The sequence below is a fragment of the Mytilus californianus genome, unplaced genomic scaffold (genome assembly GCF_021869535.1).
Source record: "Mytilus californianus isolate M0D057914Y unplaced genomic scaffold, xbMytCali1.0.p SCAF_2, whole genome shotgun sequence".
Classification (NCBI taxonomy): Eukaryota; Metazoa; Mollusca; class Bivalvia; order Mytilida; family Mytilidae; genus Mytilus; species Mytilus californianus.
In genome coordinates, this window is record NW_026262668.1 from 26,321,047 (window position 1) to 26,329,529 (window position 8,483).

Consider the following 8,483-nt stretch of genomic DNA (forward strand, 5'->3'; position numbering starts at 1 on the left):
TACTTATAAACAATAGGTACGAAGTTGTTACCAATAACAGACACAGAACCAGTTCATTTACGTGACATTTCCCAGTATCCAGAGGTGACGCAATATCAGGTGAGCAGTATAAGCAGTAACATTAAATACATTAGGATTTATTAGATTATAAATTTTATTTTCAATATTGTTCAGAGGTAACTCATTTTCTACTCTTATAAGGAAATTTCTTTTATCGATATTACGTACGCGTAGTGTGTAAAACGATTTTCGTTTGTCCAGAAACTAGATCAGTGCACAGGCATTGACATTGTTAAGCAAAATGTGTTCATTTGGGGTAAAAAAAATGTACAAGCTCACAAAATTATATTTCAGTTATTGAAAATATGTATATTGATCACTGGGGAATATTTAGATTTTAATAGACGACTTGCCATTTTTTGTTGAATGAATGACCATGGACTGCATCTGAACTGCCTGGTTGACCTGGGGTCATTTGTAGTCCAAATAATTATGAGGCCTTGAAAGGATTTTTTAATTTTTTGCTGTGACTAGGGTCATTTGTGTCATAGGAAATTGTGACATTGAGTTATTTGCTTTGCGACCTTAATTTTTTCTTGGAAAATGCATCCTCATGGGGTACAAGTCAAATTGGCACCTGGTCAGTTCAGCACCAATAGACATGATAGAAAAGTCAAATCGTTACTTGGTGATATCGGCATCTAGTCAATCGGCACCTAATATTATTTTTACCTTTTTCTTTCATTTGATTTGAGGTATGAGGAGAATAGTTTTTCGGTTTTGGGGGATATATATATTTTTTTTGCAAAACTTACAATTTAAGAGTTTAGATAAAAAGATACATTTCGTACATCATTAAAAAATCAGCACATGTACATTGTAATTAAGCAGTTGGAATTGACAATAAGAAATTCAGTTGGTTTGCTGTTTGGAGGTTCTTAATATTCTCTTAATAATGTTTTGATTGGTTCTCACTTATGAACTTATATTGATTAAAACAATAACCTGTTTGTTGTTTTAACCATTTTCAGGTAGTTTTTGATGTTTTCTTATTTAAAGAACTAAAATTAAACAAAGAAGCCTTTACCCTAGCTGTTGTTTAATCGGCAGGTGAGGAAACAAATGAAATCATAATTGTAATTTAAATTGTTTTTTTCTGCACCAGTTTTGTATGTTTACTAGCAAATTGTGCAGTTGTCATGAAATAGAAGTTCCTTTCTAATATAAGCTTCAATAGGCGGAACAGATAGTATGGCATTGTTTATAACAAAGATTACGTTGGAACTTACATGTATATTATGCGTGACAAAAATACCTTCACACCTAAGTGACCTTGAGGGAAAATATTAAACAAATATGGCAAAAAAGTGGGTGTAAGCAATTATAGGCAACCGTAAGGCCTTCAACAATGAGAATACATGTAGTTTACTGGCAAAACATAATGATTTGACTGGGTGCCGAAATGATGATACCAGGCGCTTTGACCAGGAGCTGAAGTGACAAGAATTCATCCTTATATATATATTTGTACGTGATCTTTCAACTGGTGCTGTTTCCAGAAAACGTTGATGTCACAAAGGGAATATCTTAATATCACAATGTCCCATGACCCATTTTCCCCTGAATGACCCCAGGTCAACCAGGGCAGTTCATTCGTACATTTACTTCTTAAATACTTTCTTAATTTTTTTGGGGTTCTTTTAATCTTTTTATGAATATCTTATAGAAATGTATGCTTGAAAACGCATGTATTCAATGCATTTTTTATATTTATTAATATTTCCAAGGGGCATAACTCTTTCAAAAATAGTTGATCCTCTGGAACTTGTCCTAGACATTTCTGATATAAACCTTTGATATAAGTTTGATAAACATGATAAAATGTGACAAAAACTGTACATGTGTGTGAGAGCTCTTACAATGCAATTTTCCAAAGAATTAATATTTCCAAGGGCATAACTCTTTTATAAATAGTTTATCTGCACCTATTTACAACATTGCTGATATAAACCTATGATATATATAAGTGTGATAAAAATCTGACTAGAATTGTACATGTGAGAGTGCTTACATTTGTACAATACAGGACAGACAGACAGATGGAGACCCAGTATTTTTATGTCCCTAGGTGGGGGACAAAAATGGGTAAGAGTTGGTTAAAGTATGACTTGGACTGGTGAAAAAGGGTACAATTTGGAAGAGTACGAGTTGACATGGATTCAAATTTTTGTATGGAAGTGAATGTATTAAAAGATCTAACGATACATTTTTGTACTTGTGCAACTTTCATGACTTTAAAACTGTAATTCTTTTTTTTCAGGTTGTTGAAAAGAAAGAGGTTATCTATTAAAATCCTAGCCTAACATCACAAGAAAAGGTTGAATTGTGTTAAATTAACTATACAACAATGTGCAGTATACATTATGTCCATTATTCAAAATTGACAAAATTGACTATTACTGGTAATTTCTCAAGGAAATTCTCTGTTGTCAGCACATTCGTTAGTTGAACTTCAAAGTTTGTAGCATCAAGATACAACAAAAAAACATACCAGTAGTTTCAAAAACTATTAAACCTGGATAAAGACAGGAAGAAAATGCCATCAAAAATGGATAAAAATACACCACCTAGAGCAGATTTTAACAACAGTGGTACAAGTCTAGATGGGAAAGACAAGTTTAAGATTAATTTTCCTCCACAGTTTGGAACACCCCTTGGAAATACCCAGGCAACAAAAAGTGAAAGCATCACAGAGCAAAGCAAGAGAATACCATGGAGCACCATCCCATTCTTAACTATTATGAAACCAATACAGTTTCCAAAAGATGACTTTAAAGGGGAGATAACAACTAACGTTCAGAAAGCAATGGGATCTAGTCCATCACAGTGGACGACAAAAACAAAAGTCAAAAGGAAAGAATTAAATATGTTTTCACCGTCTTCATTTTGAAAGCAATCAACACTGCATAGTTTGTAAATTTCATTTTCAGTCTACCTCATACATTTGTACATGTCATATTGAATTATTCTGTTGTTTTTAATGGTTTGGGGAAATCACATAATTGTGCCTGATTTCATTAAATTTCAATGTGTTCATGCAATTTTCAGATAGTGCACTTTTTTGTAACAATTTTCTTTTGGGTTTAAAATTATAATTAGTTACTCTGTAAGGTGGAACAGTCATTTGTTAAAATGTAAGGCAGCACCAATTTGATTTATATTATTAATCAGTTTTTGTTATATATTTTTTTAAGACCTCATTTAAAGGAAACTTAATTAATGCATTTGATTATGACATGTGGTGATTTTATTTTTTTAAATATGATCAGACTCAGTTCAAAATGATTGCAAGAAATTTACATGGGCTACAAATCAATTGGTGTTAATTGATATAATTTAGAAAGACAAATAGAGAAAAAAGTACTACATCATGTACATTGTACATGTAACAGGGGCAGATCCAGCCATTTTTAAAAGGGGGGTTCAAACTATATGTTCCCATTCAAATGCATTGATCATAAAAAAAAAAAGGGGGGGTTCCAACCCCCGGAACCCTCCCCCTGGATCCGCCACTGCATGTAATATGTAAAATCTCTAATTTCAGTATTCAAATTTTAGTTCCTACATGTACATGTAAAAATGTTATTCCACATGTTATATAAAAATGTTATCAGATTTATTTTTATTTGTAAATTAAGATCTCCAAATCTGAAATAGTCAGTTCAGACTACATGTACATAGAAATTAGAATTAAACAACACCTGTTAGAGTTAACAAACCAAACTTATTTTCAGAAAGGTTTACTTTTTAAGCATGTCAGGTTTTTATAAATTTTCAACGATTGCTTCTTTTTAGACATTTTGTTTTATAAAAGGAGGATTACAACATGAATGATATGATGACTTTTTTTGCTTTTTGAATTAAAAAATAAATTTTTTTATAAATCTATCAAATAAGTTCAGTCTGACTAAACATGCTAAAGCCTGCCACACTATCCACTTGCGTTTGTAGGCTACAAAAGCAAATGATAGTGGGGGGTGGCTTTAGTCAAACTGAAATAAATTGGGCATCCATGAAATTTTTACAAGACACTAGACTGTCTAATTTCAGTATTAGTTAAGAACTTTGAATTTTGTCTCATATTTACTTACTCTTTCAAATTTCCTGCATTTATGAATATTGTTTACATATTTTAAAATTCATATAACCTCATAGTTTTTTTTTTTTATTTTAATGCAAAAACAGTGAAAATGTAAAATCATGGTAACTTTTATATCAGATTTTCAGTATACATGTACATGGTACATGTATATAATAATAACAAGTGCTAATGTTGAATGAATTTTTGCAATTTGAATTCCTGTGTATTTCAGTTCATTACAAATGAGTTGTCTTTGTTGAGTATTTAGTAATTATATAATGGTCAAACCATTGTTGCATTTAGAAAGCATTTGTTATAATATATACCATGTATACATTAATAATAAATTAAACATATATCATTTAATATGATATTATCATATATACATTTATGTGTGCTTCATGTTATAGTATTAAAACTGGAATTAAAAATTGTTCTCATGCATGCTCATGGTACAATAAAATTGAGAATGGAAATGGGAAATATGTCAAAGATACAACAACCCGACCAAAGAGCAGACAACAGCCGAAAGGCCACCAATGGGTCTTTCAACGCAGCAAGAAAATCCCGCACCCGGAGGTGGTCCTCAGCTGGCCCCTAAATAAAACTGTGTACAAGAATGGAAAAATTATGAATTTTCTTTAAGCTCTAGATCTGAAGAACATGTACATTCACAATAATGATTGACCTGCTATTTCATGTATTATCGAATTGTTTGAGGAATTTTTCCCATTTTTCCAGACTGGAATACTTGATAATTTTTCAGCAAAATTTACTAAAGATGGTACCTGTTTTTTGTTATCATCTCTTATACAGTTTCAAACCAGATCTTCAGAACATCAAAGAAAAATTGCACACATGTTTAAGTTATTCATCTGCTATTATGGAATCTTTTAAGGAATTTTTCCCATTTTTCCAAACTTGGGAAATTTAATAAAGATGGTACCAGTTTTTGTAATCAAGATTCCTACATGTTGAACCCGTATCCTTGAAACTTCACAGAAGGATTGCACAAAAGGTGGTCACAATTTTGTTTTTAACCTTATTAAGAGTTTTCAAACATTTGGAGGTTGTGCTCCTTTCTCCATTGTTAAAGAAAAAATCTGGACAAGCCATTTGATTCCCTATTTGATTTAGTTTGAATGGCAGCATTATTTTTCACTGAAACAATTTCAATTAAGTTATAAAGACAGCATTATTTTCAAATGATCCTTGCATAACAGGAACTACTTATCTTTTTTGCATACTTATTTGTTCATTGTTCACCATGTTCACTGTAAAAAATGTTTTTGATTGTTGTGATAATGTGTGTATTTGTACTTGTACATATAATGTGCATTTGTAAATGTGTTAATTCACCTGTGATCACGTTCATGATGATATATGTGAAATTATTTTCATAAGTAAATATAACGAAATATGAAATACTGATGTCTTACTTTAATTTGCCATGGTTAAAATAATGATTTTGTTTGTTGGTGTTTAACGCCACTTGCAGTCAGGATTCTACTTCATCAAAATTACCTCCCCATTACGCCACCTAATTTATTCGATCGTTAAAATGGAAGCCATTGTAGGGATGACACAATGTCAATTTTGCTCTTAAAAACCGATAAATTTATCCACATAGCACCATTACGATCCTTATTGTTTCACCTTGACGGAGTCAAAAAGCGAGACATAGGTATGCTGTTTCTGGCGTCGGCAACGGTGGCTGCAGCTGCGTCAACAATGTATTAGTTTGTGATTAGGTCTAGTTCATGGTGAACCACTAGTGGTAGGTCAGTGATATTTGGTATGCAATTGTATTAGCATTGGCACATCTCATTACCATGGAGATTATTTGGCCCTGCCCCCTCAGTCAAGGTCTATTGACTTTGAAAATTTTGCTAAGTTAACATGTTTTAGTTTGTGATTAGGTCATTTCAAGGGGAACCATTAGTGGTAGGCCAATGTTAATTAGTGTTCAGTTGTATAAGCATTAGCACATCTCATTTCCATGGAGAATATTTGGCCCCACCCCCTCAGTCATGGTCTATTTACTTTGAAACTTTTGCTTAGTTTACATGTATAAGTTTGTGATTAGATCAGTTTAAGATGAACTGCTAATGTTAAGTCAATGATATTTGGTATGCAAATTTATTGGCATTTGCAAGTATCGTTTCCATGGAGATTATATAGCCCCACCCCTGATCATGGTTCATTGACTTTGAAACTTTTACATAGTTTACAAGTTAATGTTTGTGTTTAGGTTTGTTTAAAGGGAACGACTTATAATAAGTCAATGGTTTTTGGTATGCAGTTGTATTAGCATTGGCACATCTCATTACATGGAGATTGTTTAGCCATGTACCTTCAGTCATGGTTCATTGACTTTGAATATTTGCATAACTTACATGTTAAAGTATTGCTATTTTAATTTCAACATTTGCATTATTAAAATTACAAAAAGGCGAGACATATCTCTGTGATAACAGTTTATATGACAGTTGTTTTTTAAAAGAAAAATGTATCTACTAGCTATCATTTAATGTACTTCTGTGCCTTTAGTCAACTTAAAACTATTGTCTGATCAGTTGTCAGGGGGAATTTTCGAAATTTCAAAAACATTAAAAAAAATTCTAATTTAATATTTCGTGAAAGGGCAGACTAAAAATTTTCAGAGGTTGAAGACTAATAACCCAAGATATCACACACAAATTTTTTTTTTTTAAGTTATGCATTTTTAAGATCCACAAGTAAAGTCTGTCGTCAAGTACTTTTAGTAAAAAATTTGCTATTCAAACACACTTATTCTGTTGTTATGACTCATTAGAAAGGTATTTCACTTTACCCATATATTTCATTTTTAGTACTGTGAATTTTTAATGTTATTATATCAACCTGTTAGCTGTAGCCTAAATATATCTTTCTGTGGATACTTATGCACAAAAAAGATCCACATGTGTTTGCACCTACCACAATCGACTGTTTTGTGAAAATTAAGTCTTTAATTTAAAGGTTTACAAATATCTGGAACCTCCATACTATAATTCAAATAAAAGCATGTATATATAAGATGCATACAATCCTAAACTAAGGACCTACATTTAACTTTTAAATCCCACAGAAACAGATGTAAAAAATTCAAATATACCAACTTTGCCTTTTTTACCTTCTCTTATAAAAAGTTCCATTTCTTTTGTTTAATTTCAACTGGGTATCAGCCTGTATTGTTGTCATCGTCCGAAGACATTTGGTTTCCAGACAATAACTTAAATATAAGTGTATGGATCACTATGAAATTGTACCACAAGGTTCAAAGGAAGTTTGGGATTGATTTTGGTGGTTATGGCCCAAACTGTTTCGGAATTTGGGGCCAAAAAGGGGCAGGGTGTTAATCCTGAAAAGGGCATTCAACGTGTGAAATAACATTAGTGCATGTTTTCATAAAGATATTTATCAAATGTTGTCTTTAGTCATTGAAACACTGGTTATATATATATGTAGGACTCTGAAGTGCGATGGTTTCACCGAAGTGTGATACTTCCTGTTGTGGATATTCAATGGTGGAAGTTTGCTTTTGTACAGAGGAAGAAAATTGTACCTTTTACTGCGGTTTTAGGGTGTCATAAACATTTTAGAGTTGGTTGATACATAGATATAATGGCTATTATATCTATGGTTGGTTGACATATATCCGAATTTCATTTTCCAGTAATCGTCACCAGGCTTATAACACATTTTTTCCACATTTTCATATTGCGCCGGCATGGTGCCCTAGTCAGCCATATAGGATAAAGCTTTAAAAAAAACCTGACATAACACAAGCTCTATATTTGCAGTGACAATTCATAACTTAGCTCCATTATAGTTAAATATAACTTTTATGTAAACACATATAAACTTTTGTATCAAATATATAAAATATACAGGTGGTATATTGAGTACCAACCTATCATACAACCTTGATCCATATCATTCGTTAAAAAAACAAATTTATTGAATAAAGAGGCTAAACTCAACCCGGAATCTCTGAATCCAGACATTTATATAATAACAGTTGGCAAAAGAAGTTATATAAAACCTATTATTCCAGGAGGTCTCATCCCATGCGTACATATTTATCATAAAAAAGGAGCTAACATCCACTCCGACATTGTAAATACTGCAATAAGAAAAATAAGAAAAGTCCAAAAACTCATAGTTTTTATATGGTTCATATTTTGCAATATACCGTTGGAACCAATATCAAGGGAAACAGTATAAAACCAGTGACAGGAGATATTCACACAGTCAAAACTTGCTGTTGACTACTACAATCAGCAATTAAATTATATAGACCGAGATTCTAGAGTACCAC

At 32.0% G+C, this 8,483-nt stretch overlaps 1 long non-coding RNA gene across 1 annotated transcript; it reads left to right on the forward strand.

Annotated features, from left to right (window-relative positions):
- The first annotated feature begins 45 nt into the window (after positions 1-45).
- On the forward strand, positions 46-5,566 carry LOC127729588 (uncharacterized). The gene is made up of 2 exons (XR_007994736.1): positions 46-99; positions 2,321-5,566. It is a non-coding gene; the product is annotated as an uncharacterized LOC127729588 (long non-coding RNA).
- Positions 5,567-8,483: the final 2,917 nt, after the last annotated feature.